Here is a 12,934-nt window from a genome sequence, read left to right as displayed (position 1 = left end):
TGCAAGGCTGTGCAAATTGGCCCTGTATAGCTTTGAAATTATTACTGAAGACTGCAAAGGCTTACAATTCTGGGTAAAAATGCAGGAAGGTATTGAAGTGCATTTATTTAAATAACTAATCAGTTTGTATACATACATGTCATAGTATGCTGTTTTGCTTTATTTAAATGAGAAACACCTTTGTATTTTATTTTTTCAGTTGTGTTGGATTATTAGTGTTTTAACTTACGCAAGATAATGTTTTGATTTTTTGCAAACAACGTTCATTGAGTATTGTCTGAATTCACCACATCTATCTTTAGATTGCTAAATTAGTCTTTTTGTATGATCTTCCATCTGCAGCCTTAGTGAACGTACGAGTTATTTAGAGACTGATTTCGCATAAACGCACGTTCAATCATCATTCTTCATATAGACCTGGTAGATATTTGTTAGCAATAAAGTGTAAGAAATGCAAGTGATAATTTAAAGATTTGTGATTGGAACACTAGTCTGCCAATGAAGAGAGAGACCAGCTGCTTCACACTTGTAGCATACAGACCACTGCACTTTGAGTTCCCACTATGAATACAGGGGGATTGTTCCTCCTATTTTTGACATTCTACTATGGCAGAAGCTTCTGATTCTGCAGAGTCAAAGCACTATGCTTGGCACCATAGAACGTTACTAGGCAGGGACTGAGTCATCCTACCACCGTAGTACCCATGTGCCCAGGACCGTCTAACTATAGTGTCTGCCTTGCCCTCCTATTCACTCACACAGGAACATGTGATTAGACACCCCAGAACACAACCCTCCCGACCCTCTCAGTAATCACGGTTGCAGGACACACCCTTTCGCTCTCACATTCGTACTAGTCCACAATAAGGTCTGACAGAGACAATAGAAATGTTTAAAATGTTTATTTTTAACTATTGTGCTCTAGTATGCAGTATACATGCCAACATAAGTAGAAAACAAATGCGGTCAGCATAGTAAGTAGTAAATAAATCATAAATGGAGCCTTCCTTCTATAAGACAGGGTAGCCTAACCCCTCTCCCCTTCAAGATGAGCAAAATTATTATAAATCAGTAGATACTAATGCAAGAAGGCCATGGTGAACGTCGAAGGCTTGCACAGACACGTGACAGGAATGGAAATGATTGCAACGGTTAAAACCATAATTTGGCCAACAGGTGTAATCTTATTTTTAACGGTGTCATAATGCCCCCCAGTCTTTGTAAATGGCAGAATAGGTAACACATCTCTCACTCAGAAGGTGGCCTTTCATGTGCTCTCTAAAACGTGGCGAAACGCTGAAGTGACCAGAAAGAATACTCACTGTTTTGTTTTTTGTTCCATTACCTCCTACCTCTAAATCAAACACCAAGCATAGAGGACATTTAAAAAAAAATGTGTGTAAACACATTATTGTTGTAAATTACATAGGCTTAGCACTTGCCACAAAAGTGCTTTATGAGGGCACTCTATTTCGTTTGCACAATCCAATCCATCAATAAATGATGCACTTAACCTCTTCCATGCATTGGACGGCCCCCGGCCGTCTAACGTCACGGTGGGCATGTGCAGAGTAGAGCCGGGGGCCGTCCGAACCGCGCACACTTGTAATCCTTCAGCACCGCTGGGCAATTCTGGCCACAGTGAAGTGGATAACAATAATTTATATATTTGTTTACAAGTGAATTCATCTATTTATTAGTTACTGAAGAGCTGACCATATTGGGGCATATTATCAAGGACGGGCGATACATTATCACAGCTTCTATCGGCAGGAAACTGCAGATTAAGCGGTGATAATGGGCTTGATAATATGTTCTATGAATTCCTATTGAAGCCCATGTTAGATGTGAATGCAATGTCAAGCGCACACAACCTGCAGTAGTATATCAATTCAGTTTGATAGTCATTCAATGAAAAGGATAAGATCCAACTCCAATGTTTTTGACTTGTAAGATGTTTATTCATCCAATGTAAGTATTAGTTTCATAAGAAAACTAGCCGACACGTGTTTCGTCAAAACCGGGGTATACCCGTGACTCTTCAGGGCTGTGGAGTAAAACGATGAGAGGTGTATCGTTGGACCGGTGATATTTCCAACCCGGTCCTAATCGGGTATATACAATGGAAGACGCGTGCAGGAGGTGCTTCTAGCGCGTCTTAATGGTGTAGGGAGGTGAAGAAAAAAACCGACGCCGGATAAGGGTCGGTGGGAGCAGGGAAGCCAATCCGCTTGCCCTCGCATATGAGCTTGAGGTCGTAGTAACGAGGTAGAAGGAAGTCCGTAAGTGTTCGGGTTTCTAAGACGGATGGCTGGTTTTCTTATGAAACTAATACTTACATTGGATGAATAAACATCTTACAAGTCAAAAACATTGGAGTTGGATCTTATCCTTTTCATTGAATGACTATCAAACTGCATTGATATACTTCTGCAGGTTGTGTGCGCTTGACATTGCATTCATGTACACAGAAGGTTGAGATTTTCTCCCCTTCTTTTCTCTGAGACAAGGGTTATCTCAGATCAAGAATCACCAACCACCTAACTTCATAAGCTACCCACTTACCACTACCTGTTGAGCGCCTCCACATTTCTGAACACTCACATAACCCTTCGCTGAACTTTGTATTCCTGTTAGATGTGAAGACATCTAACATGGGCTTCGATAGGAATTCCATAGAGCATATGATCAAGCCCATTATCGCCGCTTTATCTGCAGTTTCCTGCCGATAAAAGCGGCGATAATGTATCGCCCGTCATTGATAATATGCCCCATTGTGTTTAAACCATCATTGAGAACTTTGATGATTTAGGTCACAGATACAATTGCAAAGTTATGAAGTTATCATATAACAGGTTCCAGTTGATCTTCTAATCCTAAATGCACCACACATTTTCATGCACTGAGTTGCTGTTACTAATTCAATGCATGGACTCAATGTTCACTGAATTAGGTCACATAGCACAGAGTGATTTCCCCACACGACCTACTGCATTACTACTTCTTTGCTCACAGCACGCACTGAGCACTTGCCCCATCCTATACATGCTCTTCCCTCTGTAATGTGCACTATAAACCACGTTCCATCACTACTCTCTATAAGTTGTATGTGTTTTGCACACAGAGGGTCTTATTAACAAAAAAATGATGCAGTGCCACAAGCTATTTTTCTATGCCAAGCTGCGTCTTTTTGAAAGCATTTGGATGCATTGTATTGACAACAATAAAAATGTATCCATTTGCGGTTCCCTGTGATAGCACTCAATTGGATGTCATATGTCAGCGCAGGCACCTTTGAGTCATGTTGCAAGGATGCCTGCATTGCGGGGATGATTGTTTTTGTGCAGGAAGGGACACCTTCCTGCAGAAAAACAAAAATGTATGGCATTTTCCTCCTCCTGTGCATGCTGCAGAATGCAGCACACATAGAAAGAGGAAAAAACAAGGAGAAATAAAAGCATTTCTCCTTGTTGCACGACTCATATGCCTCTCCTAGGGATGTGTATGAGGATGTGTATGATTCTGAGACATACCCAGCTTTACAACCTTTGTAAATTTAATTAATAAATGTAATTAATAAAACGAAATTCGTAGCGCGCACAGCATCGCATTTTGCGATGCAGTGCGCGCTACGAAATTCGTTTTATTAATTAAATTGTGTACTTACCTGTAATTATCCATATGCCGGTTTTTAGCACCCTCCACCCTGATCTCCCCCCTCCCCGCCTCCCTGCCCCAACGTAACTCCCTCCACGGGCCGCGGCTGAAAAGTGGCCTTGTAAATATGGGCAGGCGCCAAAATGTGATGCACCGGCGGAGCGATGGCCTTGTAAGTGAGGCCCATAACTTGTATCATCAGCCGTGTCATGAGCTCAAAGCATGAAATGTAGTCCACTCTTCTTCAGTCCCATCTAATGGCCCACATTTTCAACGCGCACTTTGAACCCCAACTGTTGGGGCACTTACATGCAATCAAGCTGTGCCATCCTTGACTAGTTCCTTGCCCGTGGCTTCCCAAAGAATCATCTGTCTTTCCCCAACCCTAACCATTAGTTCATGCCTCCACCTCGTCACCGGTGCCCCTAGCAGAACAAAACAATCGTTTACCCTCCGGGCACCTTTAACCACATGTAGAGCTCACGGCTGAACTTGTGCCGTCCTGTTCATGTAATATCACATTGAAAAGTTGTCCCTTACCGAATGTAAACGGACTCTTATCTGGCTGGATATCCAGTGCGAGGCCTGAGAATGCCACCATTTGGATTGAGAATAGCAAAACAAACAAGAGATGTGCAGGTCCTGTTGTGGAAAAGAACAGCCCAGGTTGGAAAAAAACATGATGAGGATAGCAGCACTTCACCTAAAAATTATTGAAATAAAAGCTCCTTTAATGCAACAATCACTTTATAGACTCAGCATTGACATTTCCAAGGCCTCTTTTAAAGTGAGGCGGAACTCGCAATTCCCCACCTTGGGCTTCCCTGGAGACTCGTCTCCCATAGTGCCTGAAGTTCACAGGGGTGACAGTCCCTCTCTCTATTTACGGTGGTGTTGCTGGCACTGATTGCCCGACCCTGGTCTGTCATGCCTGGCAATGTAGAGACCAGCAGGGAAACAAACAGCGGCCCTGATGCACATGGAGTTCACTCCCACTGCATTTCGGAAATAAAACTCCTGCTTTAGGAATCGGACTAATAAAAACTGAAAATGAATGCCAAGTGGTCAAACACACTTGAATCCCCTCAGCATTCACTAGCCACACTGGTGAATGCATTAAGGGCACAGATAGTCTGCCCAGGCGGGCAGGGATCTCTGGATGTGGTGGGCAGTAATCCACCCGGGAGATGAGCCTGGTCCTGCGCTGGCCTGGCCGGCTGGGGCAGCTGCAGCCTTAGACAGTGAGCACACGATGGCAACACGGTGGGAGCTGTGCTGCAGCTTCTCGACACCTACAGACGTGCAACATGAGGTTCCCAGGCAGTCCCCAATTACTTTGGGCCATGAACTGTGACTGACCATGGAAGGTAAAACGTCTCCATGCTATGGCTACAAAACGTACATTGTTAGCCACCCAGGGAGGTTCACACTCACTGACAATGACATTATACATAAAGTTAGATAAAGTTATGGAAATTCTTTATTTGCAAACAGACAACAATTGGGGACCTATGATTCTGAACAAAGTAATTTTCATTCCGTCACTTCCCTCTCCCTCTCCTTCTCTCCCTCTCTCCCTCGCCTCCCCTCCCTCCCCTCCTCCCCTATCCTCCCATCCAATCTTCTCCTCTCCTCCCCTCTCCTCAACCCCTTTCCCTCTCCCTCCTCTCCTCCTCTCACCCTCTCCCTCTCTCTCCCCTCTTCTCTCCTCCTCTCCTCTGCTCTCCTCTCCCCTCCTCTCCTTATCTTCTCCTCTCCTCTCCTCCTCTCCTCTCATCTCCTCCTCTCCTCTCCTCTCCCCTCCTCCTCTCCTCTCCCCCTCCTCCTCATCCCTCCTCACCTCTAAAAGCCCACAGGCCCATTCATTGTTAAATCATGCCGAAAAAATGTAAGCTTCGGCATGACATCGCAATCCCTTGTTCTCTTGTTGTGCTCAAGATTCAGGGTAATTTCTTGCTTTGTAGCAAGGCACAGGTCAGTTGGCCCTCAACATGACAAAAATAGACAGACAAATATAGAACTATCTTGATACTGTTGAAATGACTCGGCAAGAAAACATGCATGGTGTTGCAAAAATCCAGAAAAACACAAATGTGAAATCAAGAGGAGAATATTCATGCCTTGCTTTCTTAGAATGCAAACTATACTTCTGCGTTCATGTTTTGATTTTTCTTTCCAATATTTTTGTAAACTAGTATGAAAATAAAAAACTTTTGGTAACCTTAAAGAAATGTATTAGTCAATGAACTTTCTGAGTGGCACATTCAAGTCAGACCTGTTACAAAAGTCCTTATAAACATGCAAATGAGAAGGGACTGAAGCAACTAACTGTGACAGACCGTGAAAACTGACGCATGGCATGCACACTCCGCACTCAGGAGGCTTGTAACGTTTTACAATTCGCATGATTAGTCGTTTCAGATTTGTTAAAGTCTCCATTCTTTCATAAAAATCGTTCAATGAAATACTTCTCTCATTTAAGTATGAGAAAAGAAATTCTAATGGACTTGTCAAGGTCAAAGCATTCAATACCTGTATATAAAATATTGGCTATTGTCACTTTAATTTATATTTTATGCACATGAGCGTCTACCATTGAAGTACAAATGTTAGAACTGCCTTACAATTAGACTCCCTTTGTGCCCATTAAAAGACCTATTATATGGCCTAAGTTTGAATATTTTTACAAAGGAAAATGCTAAACTATTTTCCAGCTATTCTTGCTATGGCAAGACAGAGTCCTGGTCGTTGAAGATAATAGTTTAAAAACCAATATGTTAAAGTTTTGAAGAAGATACAAAAAAAACTAGATTTTCTAAGGGTTACACTGGAGATGGTGTGGCGCTACACACTTGGGGGCATATTTACAATAACTGGCGCATCCCTGCTAATCAGCAGGGATGCGCCAGTTATTGTGCGCCACAGCTCCGCCATCATGGATGCGCCGCAGTTACAATGCGGCGCACCATGGTGCAAAAACGGCACAGATGCGTGACGCATCTGTGCCGTAAAAGTGACGCATTGCTGGAGTTGCGTCGCAAGCGCGACCCAGCTCCAGCAATGCTCTGGAGGCCCTATCTAGTTAATGCTACGTCAATCCTTACGCCTGCTTCAGGCAGGCGCAGGGTTTTGACGCAGCATGGGCCTAAAAGTGACTGAGTGAAATCTTGTAGATTTCACTCAGCCACTTTTAGGAGGCGTTCTTGCGCCGGAACGCCCCCCCTGCACAGGAACGCCTACATTTGGCGCAGGGCATTACAACATGATGCATCTCCCAGATGTGTCACGTTGTAAGTACCCCCGCACCATGGAGCAGGATTTGCGCCACCGCTGCGTCACAAAAGTGACGCAACGGCTGCGTAAATGAGGCGCATGGGGCTTGTAAATCTGCCCCTTGGCCTTTTTTAAATGGCAAGTAAATCGAACAAATGCTTTGCATCACTTTAGGCAATTATTCCCCACACGAGTGACCAAGCAGGACAATAGAAAAGAAGGGAAATTAATTAGCACACCAGACCCACATCCATGTCAGTATTCCACATATGTCTGAGACCCATCATATGGATGCCACCTTAGCATAATAACATTAGAGGCATTACCCACCTACCCACTGACCCTGAAGCTGACAGTGACCTACTTGCTACTCTCATATAACTACTAAAGGACAAGAGATAGACTATGGCGCTCAAAGCAAGTGGCATAGGGAAGACACACCCCATTACCTGCCCCAGTTACAATAAACTTAGAAATAAACACCTCCCAGGGGGAGAGCATATTAAGCTTATCACCAGAAAAATGTAGTGCTTAAAAACATAAAGCACCATCCGGGATATCAGGTCACAGTCGACCGGGGTAAATCCAAAAGTTCAGGTTGGGTAGGATAGAGCGACCAGGCTTGGCCCGCTGAAATGTACCTGGGATGTGCTATCGATGGATTTAAGATGCAAAAAAGTGATGCGTCTTCATTGAACCACTGGTTCGAAGGCAAATTGTTGTTGTCGAACCACTGAATTGAAAGCAATGCATCGTCATTGAGCAAAGTCGGAGATGCTCCAGAAACTGGATATATTATGCCTCACAGTCGATGATGCCAGGTCCATGCAGCAACAGCAATGCATCGACATCAAATGAGATAGGTCGGCTCCAATTGGCGCAATGTTGTTGATGCATGAATTTTAGCAGTTGCAGCACTTTGTACCCACTTCCACGGACCAAGGCCTTGAATGGCCTCATTTAGCAGGACAAGACCCGGTGCTGTTGCAGGCTCATGACAAGTCTTTGATGTCCCTGTGACTTAGAATGAGGGGCAAGACAGCATGCCCCTACAGTCACTCTGGGTTCAAGTGAGGTAGGTCAAGTCCTTCCTCAGCAGGAAGGACAGAGGGTAGCAGGCAGCTGAGCAGCATAGCATAGTAGAAATGGATCAATGACAGAATATCAACATCAAAAATGTCGAGCTATCTACATAATGGTAAGTACAAAAACATCTCAAATAAAATATCGCATGTTTTTTTATGCTTAAAAATAATGTAAAATTAAGGAAATAATACATATAATTTAATAAAACATAGTTACATTTATTAGAAATTGTTTAAAATTATAAGTAACACATAATGTAAAAATAAATGAAACATACATATATAAATATATTATATATATATATAGTTACTTATTAACATTGATAACAAATTATTTTAAAAACGTATACATTGTTAGAAACATATTAAAAATTATAAATACATATATATACACATACACAATAACATACAAAATAAAATATGTATAACAAATACAAATTTTAAATATTTTTTATCTTTTTAAAATACATTTTACACTAAATTAACTGAAGCAGTAGACAAAATATTGGATAGCAGAGGGGATACAATTACTATTCCCACTCCAGAGAGTGCAAAAGTAAGGAAAGTCTTGGATAGCGGAGGGAATAAAATTACTATCCCCACTCCAGTGAGTGCAACTGTAGGGAACAGTAGGGAAAAGTCTTGGATAGAATAGGAGTAAAAAGTTACTATTCCCAATCCAGAGAGTGCAACAGTAGGAAAAGTATTGGATAGCTGAGGAGTTAAAATTACTATTCCCACTCCAGTGAGAGCAACAGTAGGAAAAGTGTTGGATAGCGGAGGGGTTAAAATTACTATTCTCACTCCAGTGAAATAAAAGTAAAAGAGAAACAAAAAAACAATTACAATACAAAAATTGTTAATAACCCATAAAAATATGAAAAATCATCCAAAAGATAAAAAAATAATTAAACGTTAAAAATATTAATAATGAACTGCAAACATAAATTTATAAAAGTTTTAAAACATATAAAAAATATAAATAATTACTTTATTATAATTAAATTACTTCCTACCTTATTCCCTTTTAAACCCGCAACCCGCTAGAGAACTAAAACTACGCAAAAATGAATTAACATAAAATGAATACATTAAAAAAACTATAGGTATACAAAAAGCTACATCACATACTTTAAAACACACATACTAAAATACTCAACATTAATATAAATATCGATATTATTAACAACAATATTTTTACAAACGATATTACTGTCTTCAATATTAAATAAAACTAAATTACTGTCATTATTCTGTACCACGATTTTCTTGCAGTCGATATTCTTGTACCTCGATATTTAAAACTCGATATTAAGGTACTTCGAAATAAACAACTTGATATTCTGTCTGTTCACCAGCAGAAATGTAGTTCTTCCACAGCAGCAGTCCAGTAGAGTGCCAGTCCTTTTAGCAGAACAGCAGTCCTTCCTCTTGGAAGAGTTCCTCTTCGGCCCAGAAGTGTTTGATTTGGTGGGGTCAAAGACTCAGTACATATACCCAGCTGCATCTTTGAAATGGGGGCAACATCAGAGGGGCTTTGAAGTATGCAGAGGTCCTCCGTACCATCTCTGACTCCAGGCTCAATCCAAGTGGTGTGTAGACCTCTATGTGGGTAAAGGACACAGCCTATTCATGCATAAGTGTCAGCTACTCCTGACCACCCTGCCCGGATGACCACAGGATGTGGATGGCTATTATTTCACACCTAAGCACCCTTTTTTATGTGGCACTCTAGAGGAAATGCACAAAGTTCAGCTGTCACCTGCCCCAGACACATATTGGAGACAGACTGCAGGCACATAGGGATACTAGCAGAAAAATGCCATCTTTCTAAAAAAAAAGAATTTGTTGAATATACGTGTTTCTCTGAAAAAAGAGCATTTCCACAAAATGCATTCTTAAAATAGTGAATGAAGGGTAAAATAAATAACCTAAACCACTAAAAGCATATAGTGTGGTTTCTTTCAAATAAATGAATAGGACTCCAGGTTTTCTTGTTAAACTGAATCTTTCTAAAAGTGGCATTTTTAAAATGGTAATGATAAATTAAACTTTCCCAGTAATGAGGATTTATCATAACCATTCCATTGATATGATACATAACAGATCTACTCCTTCTCATTAAGGAATTACAACTTCTAAGTGTAATAACGAATCCCCAATGTTAAGCTTTTAGAGGGGTAGACCTCACAGTAGTAATAAACAAATGTGTGTATTTTTCACTACCAGGACATGCAAAACATAGAAGTACATGCCCTACCTTTTGGTTACACAGCACCATGGGCTACCTAGGGCCTACCTTAGGGGTGCCATATGTAATACAAGAGGAAATTAAGGCTGGTTAAGGCATTTTAAATACCGAGTCGACTTGGCAGTGTAAACTGCACACACAGGCTCTGCAGTGGCAGGCCTGATACTTGTTTAAAGTGCTGCTTGTGTAGGTGGCACAATCATGCTGCAGACCCACTAGTAGCATCTTATATGCAGACAATGGGCACATGTAGCACACTCTACTACGGATTTGTAGATTCATTAATTCTGACCATTGTGGATAAGTCAAACAAACCATGTTTTAGGGCAGAATCACATACGCCTTAGCACTGGTTGGTAGCCCTAGGACCAATAAAAAGAATTCATCAGAATTGGAGCTAGCAGGCAAACATTTTGGGGGATGCCCATCCTAATGCTGACATGTTTAACATGCCTAAGTTGTGATAGGCAAAGAAGCTGGCCTTTCAACTGTGTATGACCTTACTATAAGAAACAGGAAGTCACACACCATTCTATAACCTGCACTTTGCATCTTTGTATGCCTGTGTGAGTACGAATTAAAGGACTGGCTAAAAAACAAATATGATGCGGTGATTCAGGTAGATTCTTGATTACTCTTGCTCTAAGGATAGGTGGTACTTCATGAGAGCCTATGCCTGAGTAACTTCGAGTTACTTTTTCTACTGGGTAAATGGTAACTTCATTATTTCAAGCAACAGAGATGGCGGCATAAAGCATGGAACTTCCTATGATACAATGAGGATGGGCCTCAGTATAGCTGAGGTTTTCTAATGGTTACTTTTCAGGACCTTCTAGTTCTGAGTGAAAGAAAATCTAAGATACCAACACAGAGCATATATTTTTTTGTGGGCGGCACTTGGGCCGATTGGTTGGAGTAATGTCAGTGGCATAGGCTGGATGTCTTTGGTCCTAAAGCAATTGACAAAGTTAGGCCTTATGCTCTCCCTCAAAGTTAGTATTTGAAATTTGAGATATAATCACGGTACAGTGAACCCCTCACATCATTGACTCCAATGTGTCCTTTCCTACAGATCTCTAAGTTCTTGATTTTTAGCCATCTTTCCTTCTCTATTTCCTATCTTGATGTCTCACCCGACTATTTTACTTCCTTCTTTAAATTAATAGTAGAAGGGTTTGTCCTGATTTCCTGAGGCAGGGAGTTTCATATTCTCAGGGTGATACCTGAGAAGGCTCGGTCATATGTTTTTGATTTACGGAATTTCTGCAGCTTCAGCAAAAGGATTCTGGTGCTCCTGGATGACCTGGAGCCCCCAGAAAGTACAATTTTGTGCACGAGGTATAGTGGGGTGTTGTAGTGTCAGGCTTTTTGAGTCATGCCAGCAATTTTTAGTTGTATACTTGCTTTACAAGTAAGCCAAGTTAGGGATTGAAGCTCCAGTGTAATATGGTGGTATCTTTTTGAGCCAGTGATGAGTCTAGCAGCAAAGTTAAGAAAGGCCCTGAGTAGCGCCATCTTCAATCTCGGTTTGAAGGTTGAACTACTGTATTCCAACTTGGAGATCACCAGAGAATGCACCACGGATTTGAAGTCGTTGGGGAGGAGTAAAGGGTTAATTTTCCTTCGGCTGCTCATTTGGAAGTTGGCTCCCTTGGTGAGGGCTGCAATCCATTTCTGCATATTCAGGCTCTTGTCGCGCATTATGCCCAAAGAAGCGGTGGAGTCAATGATGCATGGTATGCAGTTAAGAGCTGTTAGTTGATTCATCCATTCACAGATGACAGGAGAATGGTTAGCTGGGTTGATTAAAAGAAATTCTGTTTTCAGATTATTGAGTTTAAGATGATTTAGAGTCAACCAGTTCTGGGCTTTCAGTAGGATGGTGTTGGGGGTGCTGATATCATCAAGGGAGGAGACTTTCTGGTACAGTTTGGGTAGAGTCAGGATTTCAGATAGATGCTCCATGAACAGGTTGGAGAGAGTTGAGGAGAGTGTGGACCCATGCGGAACCCCTATATTGACTGAGAAAGGGTTAGAAAGAGATTGATTGACCTTCAATCTTTGAGCACGTTTGTGGAGAAAAGATGCAAACCAATTAAGGACGGGCCCTGAAAACCCCATCCCATGTTCCAGTTGGTCGAGTAAGCAGTCATGTTTGACAGTATCTAAAGCTGATGATATATTGAAGAGGATAAGAAGGCTAGAGAAGCGATCCAGCATTTTGAGCGTGTTATCAACAATGTGGGTGATGGGGGATTCTGTATTATGGCCGAGACGGAAGCAAGATTGGAATTGGTCTAGTAGTTTGAAGTTTTCTATGTGATTGTAAAGCTGAATGTGGACACATTTCTCAATGAGCTTGGCCAAGGTCAAATGTTGGAGATTGGGCGGAAGTTGTTGAGGTCGACTTGATCTGCCATCATTTTTTTAAGAATGGAGATAACCTGTCCATCTTTAAGACAATTAAGACAATTAGGGATAGAGCCTTGAATCAGTGAGGAATTGACTATCTTGGCCCAAAGTGGGAGTAGGGATAATTTTATCTCCTTGAAAAAAATACAACAGTAGAGGGTCTTTGAAGTGGCTGGATGGCTAGTGTGCTGAGAGAGTTTGTAGAATGATGTTATCGTCCAAGATATCGAATCCACTCCAAGATGCATTGTTATTG

The sequence above is a fragment of the Lissotriton helveticus genome, chromosome 3_2 (genome assembly GCF_964261635.1).
Source record: "Lissotriton helveticus chromosome 3_2, aLisHel1.1, whole genome shotgun sequence".
Lineage (NCBI taxonomy): Eukaryota > Metazoa > Chordata > Amphibia > Caudata > Salamandridae > Lissotriton > Lissotriton helveticus.
Note: the sequence above shows the minus strand (reverse complement) of the source record.